Below are 14,282 nucleotides of genomic sequence, written 5' to 3'. Positions count from 1 at the left end.
AGGATGAGTATCACCTTCATTGTGCCTATCCTTGGCGGACTGAGCTGACTGGAGGAGACGACATTGCAGAATTTGGCCCCCTAGCACCAGTGGGGAGAACAGAATCCCAGAACGCCAGAGCACAGGGGGTGGCAAGGTGAAAACAAGGGCAACAAAGCTAAATAGCAGCGTCAGAGTGGAAGCAGGAAAGCCTGACTGCCAGGGACCTGTGGGCACAGTCAGTAGTCATGCTGTTTCTGTGGGCAAGCAGATGGGCAGCCAACAGGAGTGTTGCTTACTGTTATAATAAATCAAGAACGAATGAGTGGAAGGCTGAGATGAGTTGCCTGGTAGAAGTCAGGATCCCTTGACCAGCCTCAGCCAATCTCATACCCAGAACCCACAGGGTGAAGGAGAGCCTAGGTGCCCTGCGGATCCACCTGCAATACCGTGGTGACTGTGCCCAGTAGCAATCCCCAAAGTCCTTCCATAAACATACCTACAGCCATGTACTCAGTCCCTGCACACTGATCAAAGGGAATAGCTAGTCCTCTCTAGTCCTGTTGGACACACGGTTCAATTTCACACAGCTCCTGGGAGCCAAACCTCCATCCCAAACTTCCAAGATGCAAAAAAGGGGAGGAAAGGTGTATGGGGAACAGGAAATAATTTGTGTCCTGTGTCAGGTCCACCCATCCCCAGGTGGACATTTACCCCATTTCCGAATATGTAATTAGGATGGACACATTCACACTTGACAAGACCGTTCACATTGCTTCTCTGATCTGTGGAGTGAAATTGTTGTCTTAAGAAAGAGCAGGTGGAAACCCCTGAAACACCCTGCCAACTTCCACCAGGACAGAAAGTTAAAGATATATTGTTGTTGGGGTAATGGAGGAGGTTAATGTCATCCTGGAAGAGTTAAGGAATGCGGGCGGGGGTGGTTCCAGCACCTAACCATTTGATTCACCACTGTAGTTTTGTAAAAATGGAAGGATCATTGCAATGATAGATGACAGCAGCTAGTATTAGCCACGCTGATTTCCTTTCATTCCTCCCTTTACCTTTCCACCCACAATGTTCTCTTTAATCCCCAGTTACCTGGAAGACTGGACCACATCTCTGGGATCATAAATTTGAGCTGGATTCCTGTGGCGTGAACACCAAAGCCCTTTGACTTAGACACTTCATGTATTCCAGTCTCTGCCTTCCTAGCCACAGCCCTGTTAAGGCCATGCATCAGGTGGGTCCCCAAGTCATCTGTGGTAGGCAGACTATATGATGGCCCCCACGTTCCCATCCTCTGGTATCCATGCCCTCGGGTGCTACGTGCTGCTGGAACATGCATGGGACCTAGGAACTTGCTGGTAACAAAGAGAATAGGATAAAGAGATGAATATATAGTTGCGATCACAGTGAAGGAGATATGAGGGACCTGGGGTCCATAGTCTCCAGGTCAGCAGTCCTGGCCAGGCTGGGGAAGCACAGATTTCCGGTGGAACCTGAAGACAAATGGCTGTGCATTCCTTTCCTCCCTGGGTGTTTGCTCCACTATATCCCATCATCCACAGTCCCTGCCATCAGACAGGCCAAGGAGGAGGAAGAGATCACCAGTGGTTCTCCTCCTGGCTCGAAGGAGCAAGGCATCTGTGTGTAAACAGGGCAGGAAGGGATATGAGGAAACAACAGTCTCCCAAATCTAACACCTGTGCAGCCCAGACACCAAGGGGAGCCCCCTGGCTGGGAAGATGAGGAAAGTAACAGTTTCCCATGTCCCGGTGCTGCCCCCTGTGGCCCAGCTCCCTCACTCCAGCCTAGACCCCTGTCCCAGGGAGCCATCAGGGGTGAGCACTGTAAACATGTCGCTGCTCATCTCCAGAGCCCACCACCATGGCCACTGCTCCTGGGAAGTCCTGTCCTCTCTGTGTGAATTAGATCAGTTTTGTGCAGCAGAAACCCACAGAATGGTGGTCTAAAGAGGATTGCAGCTTGTACGTGTCTCCCGTGACAGTGAGGCAGGCTGTGAAGGGCAGGTAGGGTGGCTCTGCCCATGAGGTTGTCCATGTTCCTAGGACCTTCCTGCTCTTCTTCCCTTATTAGTGACCCCAGGTACCTAAGACCGTGTCCATGTTCCATGAGTAACCAGGGAAGGCAGGGAAGGAGGAAAAGTTCCCCCCTTTAACAGTAAAACCTACAACTGTACATCTGCTGCATTATATTGGCTGGAATTAGTCACATTGACATGACTAGCCTCAAGGCAGACAGCAGAATGAATGCAGTTTTTCTTTTGGGTGACTATGTGCCCAGATGCAACTCTATTACTATGGAATAAGAATGATTTTTGTTATACTTAGCAAATTTTTCCAAATAAGGAGTGACAGAACTGTCATTTCAATACCTTTAACTGCACCCAATCTGTATGTAAAAACTGGAATAATCTAAGAATATATTGTTAATGGAAAACAATGGTGCAGATAGAGGGTGTGATAAATACCACCTGGTAAAAAGGCTCATCTGTCTCTGTAACACTACAGAAACTGGTAACTGGTTATGTCCAGGAAAGGAATCTGGAAGTATAGTGGGTGGAATGGAAGAGGAAATTTACTTTTCAATACATAGACTTATTATATTTATATAATTTATATAAAAAATATATTAAAAATTTATATAAAAATAAGATATCTAAGCTGGCCTGTGTTTTCAGTAAAACAACAAATTTGACTGGATCTATACTGTTGGGACTCAACCAAGAATTAGGAGAAGTGCAAGTTGTAGCGCTCCAAAATCTTGCAACTACAGACTATCTACTGTTAAAAGAACATATGGGATGTGAACAGTTCCCAGGAATGGGTTGTTTTAATTTGTCTGATTTCTCTCAGACTGTTCAAGTACAGTTGGACAATATCCATCATATCATAGACAAATTTTCACAAATGCCTAGGGTGCCTAACTGGTTTTCTTGGCTTCACTGGAGATGGCTGGTAATTATAGATCTGCTTTGGTTATGTAACTGTATTCCTATTATGTTAATGTGTGTGCACAATTTAATTAGTAGTTTAAAACCTATACATGCTTAAGTTACTCTACAAGAAGATATGTCAAAGAAATAATCAATCCTCCCATGTTTTCTTCCATCTGCTACCTCTATAGCTTTTCTTCTTCCTTTCTAATTACAACCCTTAAATAGAATTCATGCCTCATATCGAACTTACCGAGTATCATAATTCCTCCAAGTGGTAAAGATACCTCAAGATAAATGCTGGGCATAGAAGGCACAGGGCATAAATGTGCAAAGAAGTTAAAAGCTAACCTTTTCAAACAATATGGCTTCTCTCTCACTTACCAACTTTACATCTCCCTGTATGTCTCCGGAAGATGACTGGTTAGCCAGAGATGGGTAAGATTCCTCAAGGGAGGAACAACCTAAGACAGGCACAGTCGCAGGGGGGCCATCAGGTGAGAAATTGGGGATCAACAGTGGTTGACCCCAATACTGCAGACACCCCCCCCCCGTTTTGAGAGAAATCTTCTGCATCTGTGGATGTTTTAATGCCCTTGTCTAGCTTGGATTAACACATAGTCTACAGGCACACACCTGATCATCTACATTTGCTCTCTTACAACACTAAACTATGTTTTCTACCATTATCTTGCATCTACCTACCACTTCAGCATTTTATTAAAAATAAAAATAATAATAATAATAAAGGGAGAATTGTGGGATTCATATAAATCAAGTATAAAAATCAAATGAATATTCATATTTGACCTGATTGTTTATAGTTCATAATGTGTGATCAAAACTGAAAGTTTCTGTGATGAATGCCCTTATACTGTTCACCATGTAAGAACTTATTCACTATGTAAGAACTTGTTCACCATGTAAGAGCTTGTCCGTTATGCTTCAGAAGATTGGAGACTAACGAGAATTAGCCTTGGGGTGGATTAATGATTGTACATTGAGCATTGAGTCCCCTATACAAAATTTTATTGTTGTTAACAACCATTTGATCAATAAATATGAGAGATACCCTCTCAAAAAAAAGTTATATAAAAATAAATTTTGAATTACAAAGGAAAAACTCACATTGGTTACCAAACATTTCTCTGGCAGTTATAGTGTGTCAGGATCTCTGCCAGGCCTCCTGACTAAAACCTGAAGGAACTGACAAGAGGTGGAAATACTCCACTCAATGCAACACAGTATAGTTCTGTTGGGAAAAGTTTCCAGGTGGAAGCAGTGTCTCAGCTGTGACCTGGAAGAGGAGTAAAGTAAACTCAGGTAAATGAACAAAGGGAAATGTTAGGGAAAGAGCATCACAAACAAAGGCTCAGAAGAGGAAGAGCAAGTGAGGGAATTGGGGTATGGGTGAGCGGTTCAGTGTGGACGTTAGAGAGCAAAGAGCTCTGTAGAAAAAGCCAGCATTGCATTGATTCCTTGGGCTCGTGGGCTTGCAGAGAACCCTGGCCTTTACCTGAGGACAACATGCAGCATATGGCGTCATCGAAATCAGAGTGAACCTTAATCAGATATGCATTCTAGAATAATCTTTCTGGTTGAAGTGTGAAGAAGGAATTAAGGGCTTTAGCCTGCATTCCTGGAGAAGGAGGAGTGGGCAGGAAAACCCATAGCAGATGAAGGCAGTAAAGCCAAAGCAGGAAATGCAGGGACTCCGAGAGCCAAGCAGAAATACTGCAGACAGTGCCATCCTGAGGTGGGAACCTGTGGATCAAAGGAAGCTCCAGTATTTACTGAGTGAGGACCTAGTTCCCAATGTGTGGGAAGGCGCGCGCGTGTGTGTGTGTGTGTGTGTGCGCGCGCAAGCCCCTTCTTGGGTGAATTCAAACCCACACAGAGGATGCACCAAGAGCACAAGAGAAAAAGGATACTTTACTGCAGTGCCTCAGAAAGAAAAGTTACAGGAAAAGGCTGTTCTTAAGCAGGGTAGAAGTGGGATGTGGAGTAGTGGGAGAGCTGTAGAATTATTCTCTGGCCTGGATTGAGTGGAAGTCGCCTGGGACCCTCCCCCATCCCCTACTATGATGTTGGAACCTCTCAACCCCTGATAGGTCCTGTGCTCTCCCCCCATATTCCCTTTCCTAGATCACCTTCGATGTCACTGTCAACAACCCACTGGCCTAGGAGTGCAGAGTTCCAACCCTGCCACACTCTTTGTTTTTTGGGGAAGAAGTTCCTCTGTGGGCTTCAGCTTCTTGATTTCAGAACAAGGCTGGGGAAGGAGTCAAACAGGCTGAGGACCGGAGGAGAGTGTGCCCTGGCTGAGCTGAGCCAAAGGCTCAGCACTAACACTGGTCAACACCAAATACTTGGCTGAATCTTTGTCTAAATTATAGAAAGGGAGGGGCAAAATGGAAGAATCTATTTCAGCTCCATAAAGGAAGGCTTAAGGTTAGAGTGGCTAAAATTAGTTTATTTTCTCTTTCTGGAGTTCTCCCATCTCTCCCAGGGTGACCACTCCATGTTGCAGGAAATAGAGGATCTCAGGCAAAACCAGACTTTTTCTCCCACCCTCCCTCCCTCCCTTTTTTTTTTTATTTTTAATTGATTCATTTTTAATTGTTGCAAAATATACATAACAAAATTTATCATTAACCATTTTTGTGTACAGGTCAGTAGCATTAACTACATTCACATTGTGGTGTAACCAATCTCAGTAAGTCTTTTCATCTTGCAAAACTCAAACTCTGTCCCATTAAACTACACTTTTGAGGAGTACAGGCCAGTCATTTTGTAGAATGCGTCTCAATTTGAATATAATTAGATTCAGGTTATATTCTTTTGGGGGAAATACCAAAGAAATAACGTTGTGTCCTTCTTGGTGCGTCATATCAGGAGGCACGTGACGTTGGCTCATGCCTTTTTGACCATGGCAACTTTGAGCACTTGTTTGAGGTGGTGTCTTTCATTGATGACTTCATTTAACAACTTTCATTGATGATTCTTGCCTGAGTCTGTGTTTACTATGAGGTCTGCCCAGTGGTGATTTCCTAATTCCATTCCTTCTCTAGCTATTAGCTGGCACTCTACTCTAAGAAAGAGCTTTGCCCTGCTTCCCCTTTTTTACTTATACTTATACATTAATTTCTTTTTATCAACATGGGCTCATGGATTCTTATTTAGTTCAATGGATTTTAATTCACTACCATCATTATTTATCTTGACGTTCAACTTTTCAGTGAAGGGTTTTTTGGGTTTTTTTTTCAGTCACATCCCAGCATTTATTTGAAACAGAATATTAATTCTGACTGTCATTAGAGTCCATTTCAATTTTGTAATAACATAAAGTTAAGAGTCTAATTTATTCATACAAATCTTGATAGCAACCAATTTCCACATAATGTAACATATTCCTTAAAACGCTGACAAAGCAGGAGAAATTAAAAACGTAAAAGAAGACATCCACGGGGGCTCACTGCCACAGAGCCAAAGGTGAGGGGCGGGAGAGCAGGGTGGCTCCAGAAGGGCTGGAGGCTCGGAACAAGAGCCAGGAGACGCCGGAGAGGCAGGCTGCACCAGCTGAAGGAGCTGTGGCTCCCATCGCAGCCCAGACTGCCCCCTGGCGCTGTGGGGAGCCCTCCCAGCCACCCCATGCTGTCCCAACCCAGTCCCTGCCCCTCCGGCTCCCCAGACAGCTCCCTAGCACTCTCCTCAGCAAATCCATCCTCCAGAGCCAGTAACTCCTCTTAATTACACGTCTGTGGTGTTTGCATTAGATAGCTGTCACCCTGTAATTTACCCTTACATGGGTTTTAATTGTACATTAATCTTTCCTGAACGCCACTCCTCTGCTAGAATCGGTAACAGCAGCACTTTGGGCCATTTTGTTTATTGCTCAACCAAAAATAGCTGATGGCTGTAATTGCAGATCATCCCTCCCCTTCTTTTTTATTTATTTATTTATTTATTGGTTTGTTTGTTTATTTATTTGAGAGGGCATCTCTCACATTTATTGATCAAATGGTTGTTAACAACAATAAAATTCTGTATAGGGGACTCAGTGCACAATCATTAATCAACCCCAAGCCTAACTCTCAACAGTCTCCAATCTTCTGAAGTATAACGAACAAGTTCTTACATGTTGAACAAGTTCTTACATAGTGAATAAGTTCTTAGATGGTTAACAGTGCAAGGGCAGTCATATCACAGAAACTTTCGGTTTTGATCATGCATCATGAACTATAAACAATCAAGTCAGATATGATTGTTCATTTGATTTTTATACTTGATTTATATGTGAATCCCACATTTCTCCCTTTTTTTAAAAAATAAAATGCTGAAGTGGTAGGTAGATTCAAGATAAAGATAGAAAGCATAATTTAGTGTTGTAAGAGAGCAAATGTCGATGATCAGGTGTGTGCCTGTAGACTATGTGTTAATCCAAGCTAGACAAGGGCATTAAAACATCCACAGATGCAGATTTCTCTCAAAACAGGGGGCTTGAGATTCTAAGCCTCACCACTGTTGATCCCCAATTTCTCACCTGATGGCCCCCCTGTGACTGTGCCTGTCTTAGGTTGTTCCTCCCTTGAGGAATCTTACCCGTCTCTGGCTAACCAGCCATCTTCCGGGGCCATACAGGGAAATGTAAAGTTGGTAAGTGAGAGAGAAGCAATATTCTTTGAGAAGGTTAGCTTTTTACTTCTTTGCAGATTTTATGCCCTGTGGCTTCTATGCCCAGCATTTGTCTTGAGGTATCTTTACCACTTGGAAGAATTATGATACTTGGTAGTTTTCTATATGAGGCACAAGTTCTACTGAAGGGCTGTAACTAGGAATGAAGAAAAAAAGCTATAGAAGTAGCAGATGGAAGAAAACATGGGAAGATTGATTATTTCTTTGACATAACGTCTTGTAGAGTAACATAAGCATGTATAGGTTTTAACAAACTACTAATTAAATTGCGTACACACATTAACAGAATAGGAATACAGATACATAACAAAAGCAGACCTACAATTACCGGCCATCTCCAGTGAAACCAAGAAAACCAGTTAGGTACCCTAGGCATTTGTGAAAACGTATCAATGATATGATGGATATTGTCTAACTGAATTTGAATATTTGAGAAAAATCAGACAAATTAAAACAACACATTCCTGGGAACTGTTCACATCCCATATGTTCTTTTAACAGTATATAGTCTATAGTCGCACGATTTTGGAGAACTGCAACTTGCACTTCTCCTAATTCTTGGTTGAGTTCTGACAGTATAGATCCAGTCAAATTTGTTGTTTTACTGTATGCACAGGCCAGCTTAGATATCTCCTTCTTCATTCCAATGGCAAGTCCAGGAACCGGTGGGATGAATGCAGCTACAACTGCAACAGCGCCAGGATCTTTGTTGAAGTTTTTTGATAATCATCTTCTGGAATGACTCTTCCAGAGGATGTTGATGTTGGAAGTTCTTCTTCATATCATATCTTAATTCGTTTTCTGGGTAGCCCAATTATGTTTTGATCCTCTTCTCCCTTTCTTTTTTATCATGTAATATTCTGATCACCCAGTTCCACCCACATAGCTAACTGACTCAATCCTGGCACCTTCTACTGGAGATCTCGGCAGATCTCACAGGTTAAGGGCTCAGTCCTACATGACTTTCCTCCCCAGCACCACCCCTTCAGATGCCAATTGTCAGTCCAGGCTGTCACCTTTGCTTCTGACCCACTGGCTGTAGATTGAATGTTCTAACAACCCCCTTTTGGGTTTTATTAATTGGCTATAGTGGCTCACAGCACTCAAACATTTTACTTACTAGATAACTAGCTTATTATAGCAGGGTATAACTCAGGAGCAGCCAGATGGAAGGGATGCATAGGGCCAGGCATGTGGGAAGGAAGTGAGCTTCTGTGCCCTCTTCCAGCTCTCTACTTGCCCCATATCCCCATGTGTTCACCAAGCTGGAAGCTCTCCAAACCCCATTATTTTGGGTTTTTGTGTAGGCTTCATTACACAGGCACAGTTAACTCATTGACCATTAGTGATTGAACACCCTCTCCAGCCGCCCTCCTACAGTCTGGAGCTGGGACTGAAAATCCCAATTCTCTAATCACTTGGTGGTTCCCTTGGCAACCAGCCCTGATTCTTGGGTGCTTCCAAAAGTGTCACCATTAACATCACAAAAGGCATCTCTACTGCCACTCTCACCCCTTAGGAAATTCCTAATTTGGGGAGCTCTGCCAGAAACAGGGATGAAGACCAAATAGATATTTCTTATAAGTTACAATATACAACAACTCTAGGTGAGTTAGATATGATTATCACAGCTTAACTATCAAATGTCAGAAATGATACTCAGAAGTGCCCAGCCCGAGATCACAGGGCTAGTGGGTCTTCTGATGCCTGGCCTAGTGCTCCATCTGCTATGGCAGATTCAGTGAGAGGGGGGGCCTCAGATATCCTCTGATCTACTCACAATGTCACAATTTTCTATACAACATCAAGAGTGAGAGGTTGGATTCCATTAGTGATGGAGTGTTCACTATCTACCAAGGATGCTCATTCCTGTGTTAAGTCTAAGTAACAACAAAAGCCTTCTGAGCCCAATTCCATCTCCCTGACTCTTCTGCAGAAATGACCGATTTCTGACTTCTACAGTCAAACAGAATAAGTGTAAGTCTTCACATCACACACCCTTCAAATATATGAAGTCCAGTCACTAGCAAGGTTATTGTCTCAAGATAAAAGTTAAGGGGGTACTGTTTTCAATAGGAAGGTGGGTCCAACTATTCCCACCCACCATTACCGGAAACATGAAGTTTTCCTTAACTACACCTGAGGAGGTGTATTAACTTATTAACTCCAGTGATTTTTATTTTGGGCTTGATACATGCCAAGCCCTGGGGATGCAAGTCAAGTGTGCTGTGTTTACACACAAAATTGTCAAGGTGGGAAGACAGGCATTTTGAATAGAGAACAAGGGTATCCACCCTAGTCAGGAAGCAGCCCAGGAAGTCCTCTCTGAGGAGGCAGCATCTGAACTGAGCCATAAGGATGACCAGGAGGTGACAGGGAAGGGAAGAAGAAGAGAAGGAGTCTTGGTACTGCACAGTGTGATGGGTTCACAGAACATGGTATACATGGCACTGAGGAGTATAGGCCTCACCTGACCCACCCAGATTCCAGAATTTCTTCCACACCACTTAGCTGTGTGACCCAGAGAGAGAATCTAGCACAGGTTGGTTCTGGGAGCTGTACAGGAAAGGGCCTTGTTTCATTTCCAGAAGGACCAGCCATCCTGAGTGTGGTGTGCCAAGATGTCCTAGAGAACAAACGTCACTTGGCACTGCAGAAGAAGGGAGACGCTGTGTGTTAGGAGACAGGTAAACCCTTTTAGTATCTTGTCTAAATTGGGACAAACTTTTGCTCTATTATTAGCTTTAGCATTATTCCTGAAACTAAAGTCCTGTATTCTAAACACAATCCTAAAGCACAGTAGCTTCTCTTTCAGTCCTGATTCTATTGGTAAAAGTTATTTATGAATACAAACCACCTCACTCCTCAATATCTCCGGCAGCAGAAGACATTACAGTTCTCTGCTGCAGATCTAGAAATTGTAGCGTGCCTCTAACATTTCCCGTGCCCTCCATAATCCTCTGTTTAGGAAACATCATTGGACACAAATTGAAAAGGCAAAAAAGCACTGACTAGACAGGGCTTTTATTTAAGGTAGACTGTACTATTTGAGCAAATAAAAACACCATTGTTTCTAGAAAAAGTGTACCCTTGATATGTTCATCAGGTATTTGGGGGCTGAAAATGGTAAAATCTAACGCCAGCTGTCAGAATGGGATTCTTTGTCTTGTTGAATGGACTAAAGAAAGGCAGGAGTCAAGAGGACCTGCACCAAGCCTGAGTGCCCTCTGCTCCTCCTACTGCTAATTGAGGAACAGCCTGTTCCTGGGGGACCATCCTGGGCTGACACTGCCACCATGGGGTGGTGGGTTCACCGATGGTGGTTCAGTAGTAAGAAACCATTGGCTCTCACACTAGCTATTCCTTCAACTTACATGTCAGTCCTAGAGGTGATCACGGGACCTTCCAGCCTCCTCATTCTATTTTCTCAGTCTGTTCAAAAGGATAGGGGCTGTTTACTGAAGGCTCTTCACAGACAACGATGACCTCTCAGGCTGAGGGTCCTCTCACACCAAGAGAGGTTTCTGGGGGTCACTTAACCACTGTCCTTTCTCTCAGATCAGAGTGGATGCAGTTTCCACCCCAATAACTCTGTGGCCAGCCTTTTGGAAACAGAATCCCTGAAATCCCCAAAACTGGATATGCTGCCAGAGTCTGAAGTACTGCAGAGGTCAGGAGGGCATCAGCTGTAGACTCTTGCTCTCGCTTCTGCCTGATGGGAGTGAGGAATTTATAGTGGAGTGTTAGATTATGGGCCTATTTTTTTTAACATCGTTGGCACTCGGAGGAAGGAAAATAGAATGTTTTATACCAGGAATCAGACTCATAGATCTGTTATTTGAGGTCAGTAAATTATTTAAAGTCAGTGAGCCCCTTTTATACCACATTACTTATGATCTTCCATTTTACTAATGATAAAACTGAGCCTTGGGGGAGGAGCCAAGATGGCGGTGTGAGAAGGGCAGCGGAAATCTCCTCCCAAAACCATATATATTTTTGAAAATACAAATACAACCATTCCTAAAAGACAGACCAGAAGATACAGTACAACAGCCAGGCTACATCTACACCTGTGAGAACCCAGCACCTCATGAAGGGGGTAAGATATAAGCCGTGGCCTGGCGGGACCCGAGCGCCCCTCACCCCAGCTCCCGGCAGAAGGAGAGGAGTCGGAGTGGGGAGGGAGTGGAAGCCCAGGACTGATAATTACCCAGCCCTAGTCATCCGCACCAGGAGCGCAGACACACAGTGTGTGGTGTGCTGGATACTAGGGAAATGGAAAAGTGAAATCTGTGAGCAGGTCCCCACACCCAAAGCCCCTGGGACAAAAGAAAGGTGAGTGATTTTTGAAAGTCTTAAAAGGACAGGAGCCTCACAGCTGGACGGAAGCATCCAGGCACACTCATCCGAGCAGCTGGGAATCCCATGGAACTCTGGGCACCCTAACCCCCTGGGTGGCAGCCCCTCACAGTGATAAACAGCCTCCTGCCCGTTCCCCCTCTGGCATGGCCTTGCCATAGTGGAGCAGCAGCCTGAGAGTGGCCGTGCCCACAGCAGCTGTGCAGAGTCCCGTCTGCAGCTGCCCAGGCCAAACTCAGAGGCTCCATTGGTACACAGCTGCACAGCACAAGCCGCTAGGGGTCGCTATTCTCACCAGAGAGGAAGGCCATAAACTAGCAAGAAGGGACTTTGTTCTCCCAGCTGACACATGGTCCAACTCCCCACAACTACATCTATCACCATGAAAAGGCAGAAGAATTTGATCCAGACAAGAATCACAGAGACAATCCCTGAGAGGGAGCCTGGGGATATAGATTTAACCAATCTTTCTGAAAAAGAATTCAAAATAAAGGTCATAACCATGCTGATGGAGCTGCAGAGAAAAATGCAAGAGCTACTGGATAAAGTTGGAAGGGAGAATACAGAAATAAAACAATCTCTGGAAGGAATTAAAAGCAGAATGGACAAGGTGCAAGAGGCTGTTAATGGAACAGAAATCAGAGAACAGGAATGCAGAGAAGCTGATGCACAGAGAGATTAATGGATCTCCAGGAATGAAAGAATATTAAGAGAACTGTGTGACAAATCCAAACGGAACAATATCCAGATTATAGGGGTACCAGAAGAAGAAGAGAAAGAAAAAGGGGTAGAAAGTGTATTTGAAGAAATAATTGCTGAAAAATTCCCCAAGCTGGGGAATGAAATAGTCTCTCAGACCATGGAAGCACACAGAACTCTCTCCCAACATAAGGGACCCAAGGACATCAACACCAAGACACATAATAATTAAAATGGCAAAGATCAAAGACAAGGGCAGAGTATTAAAGGCAGCCAGAGAGAGAAAAAAGGCCACCTACAAAGGAAAACCCATCAGGCTCTCAACAGACTTCTCAACAGAAACCTTACAGGCCAGAAGAGAATGGCATGATATATTTAATGCAATGAAACAGAATGGCCTTGAACCAAGAATAGTGTATCCAGCATGATTATCATTCACATATGAAGGAGGGATTAAAGAATTCCCAGACAAGCTGAACAGACACTTCTCCAAAGGAGAAATTCAGATGGCCAACAGAAACATGAAAAGATGCTACACATTGCTCGTCATCAGAGAAATGAAAATTTAAACCACAATAATATCACCTCACACCAGTAAGGATGGCCACCACTCAAAAGACAAACAACAACAAATGTTGGTGAAGTTGTAGAGAAAGGGGAACCCTCCTACACTGCTGGTGGAAATGTAAACTAATTCAACCATTGTGGAAATCAGTATGGAGGTTACTCAAAAAGCTCAAAATAGAAATACCATTTGACCCAGGAATTCCACTTCTAGGAATTTACCCTAAGAATGCAGCAGCCCAGTTTGAAAAAGACATATGCACCCCTATGTTTATTGCAGCACTATTAACAATAGCCAAGAAATGGAAGCAACCTAAATGTCCATCATTAGATGAATGGATAAAGAAGATGTGGTACATATACACAATGGAATACTATTCAGCCATAAAAGAAAACAAATCCTACCATTTGCAACAACATGGATAGAGCTAGAGGGTATTATGCTCAGTGAAATAAGCCAGGTGGAGAAAGATAAGTACCAAATGATTTCACTCATATGTGGAGTATAAGAACAAAGGAAAAACTGAAGGAACAAAACAGCAGCATACTCACAGAACCCAAGAATGGAGTAACAGTTACCAAAGGGAAAAGGACTGGGGAGGATGGATGGGAAGGAAGGGATAAGGAGGGAATAAAAACAAAGAGGGCATTAAAATTAGCATGTATAATGTGGGGGGGCATGGGGAGGGCTGTGCAACACAGAGAAGAAAAGTACTGATTCTACAGCATCTTACTATGCTGATGGAAAGTTACCGTAATGGGGTTTGTGGGGGGACTTGGTGAAGGGGGGAGTCTAGTAAACATAATGTTCCTCCTGTAATTGTAGATTAATTATAACAAAAAAAATGGGCAGAGGATATGAACAGACACTTCTCCAAAGAAATTTAGATGGCCAACAGGCACATGCTTCACATCGATAATTATCAGGAAAATGCAAATTAAAACCACAATGACATATCACCTCACACCAGTTAGGATGGCCAACATAGAAAGGACTAGGAACAACAAACGCTGGTGAGGATGCAGA

The 14,282-nt window shown here is 43.6% G+C and overlaps 1 long non-coding RNA gene across 1 annotated transcript in view; it reads right to left on the bottom strand.

Annotated features, from left to right (window-relative positions):
* LOC140846665 (uncharacterized) overlaps nt 1-14,282 on the bottom strand; it is an 87,762-nt gene that overhangs the window by 40,835 nt on the left and 32,645 nt on the right. Inside the window, exon 2 of the long non-coding RNA XR_012126009.1 lies at nt 10,104-10,283. This is a non-coding gene — a long non-coding RNA (uncharacterized lncRNA). The remainder of the gene's footprint in view (nt 1-10,103; nt 10,284-14,282) is intronic.

The sequence above is a fragment of the Manis javanica genome, chromosome 16 (genome assembly GCF_040802235.1).
Source record: "Manis javanica isolate MJ-LG chromosome 16, MJ_LKY, whole genome shotgun sequence".
NCBI classification, from domain to species: domain Eukaryota; kingdom Metazoa; phylum Chordata; class Mammalia; order Pholidota; family Manidae; genus Manis; species Manis javanica.
The sequence above is the reverse complement of the archived record's forward strand: the minus strand, read 5'-3'. Positions and strand labels throughout refer to the sequence as shown.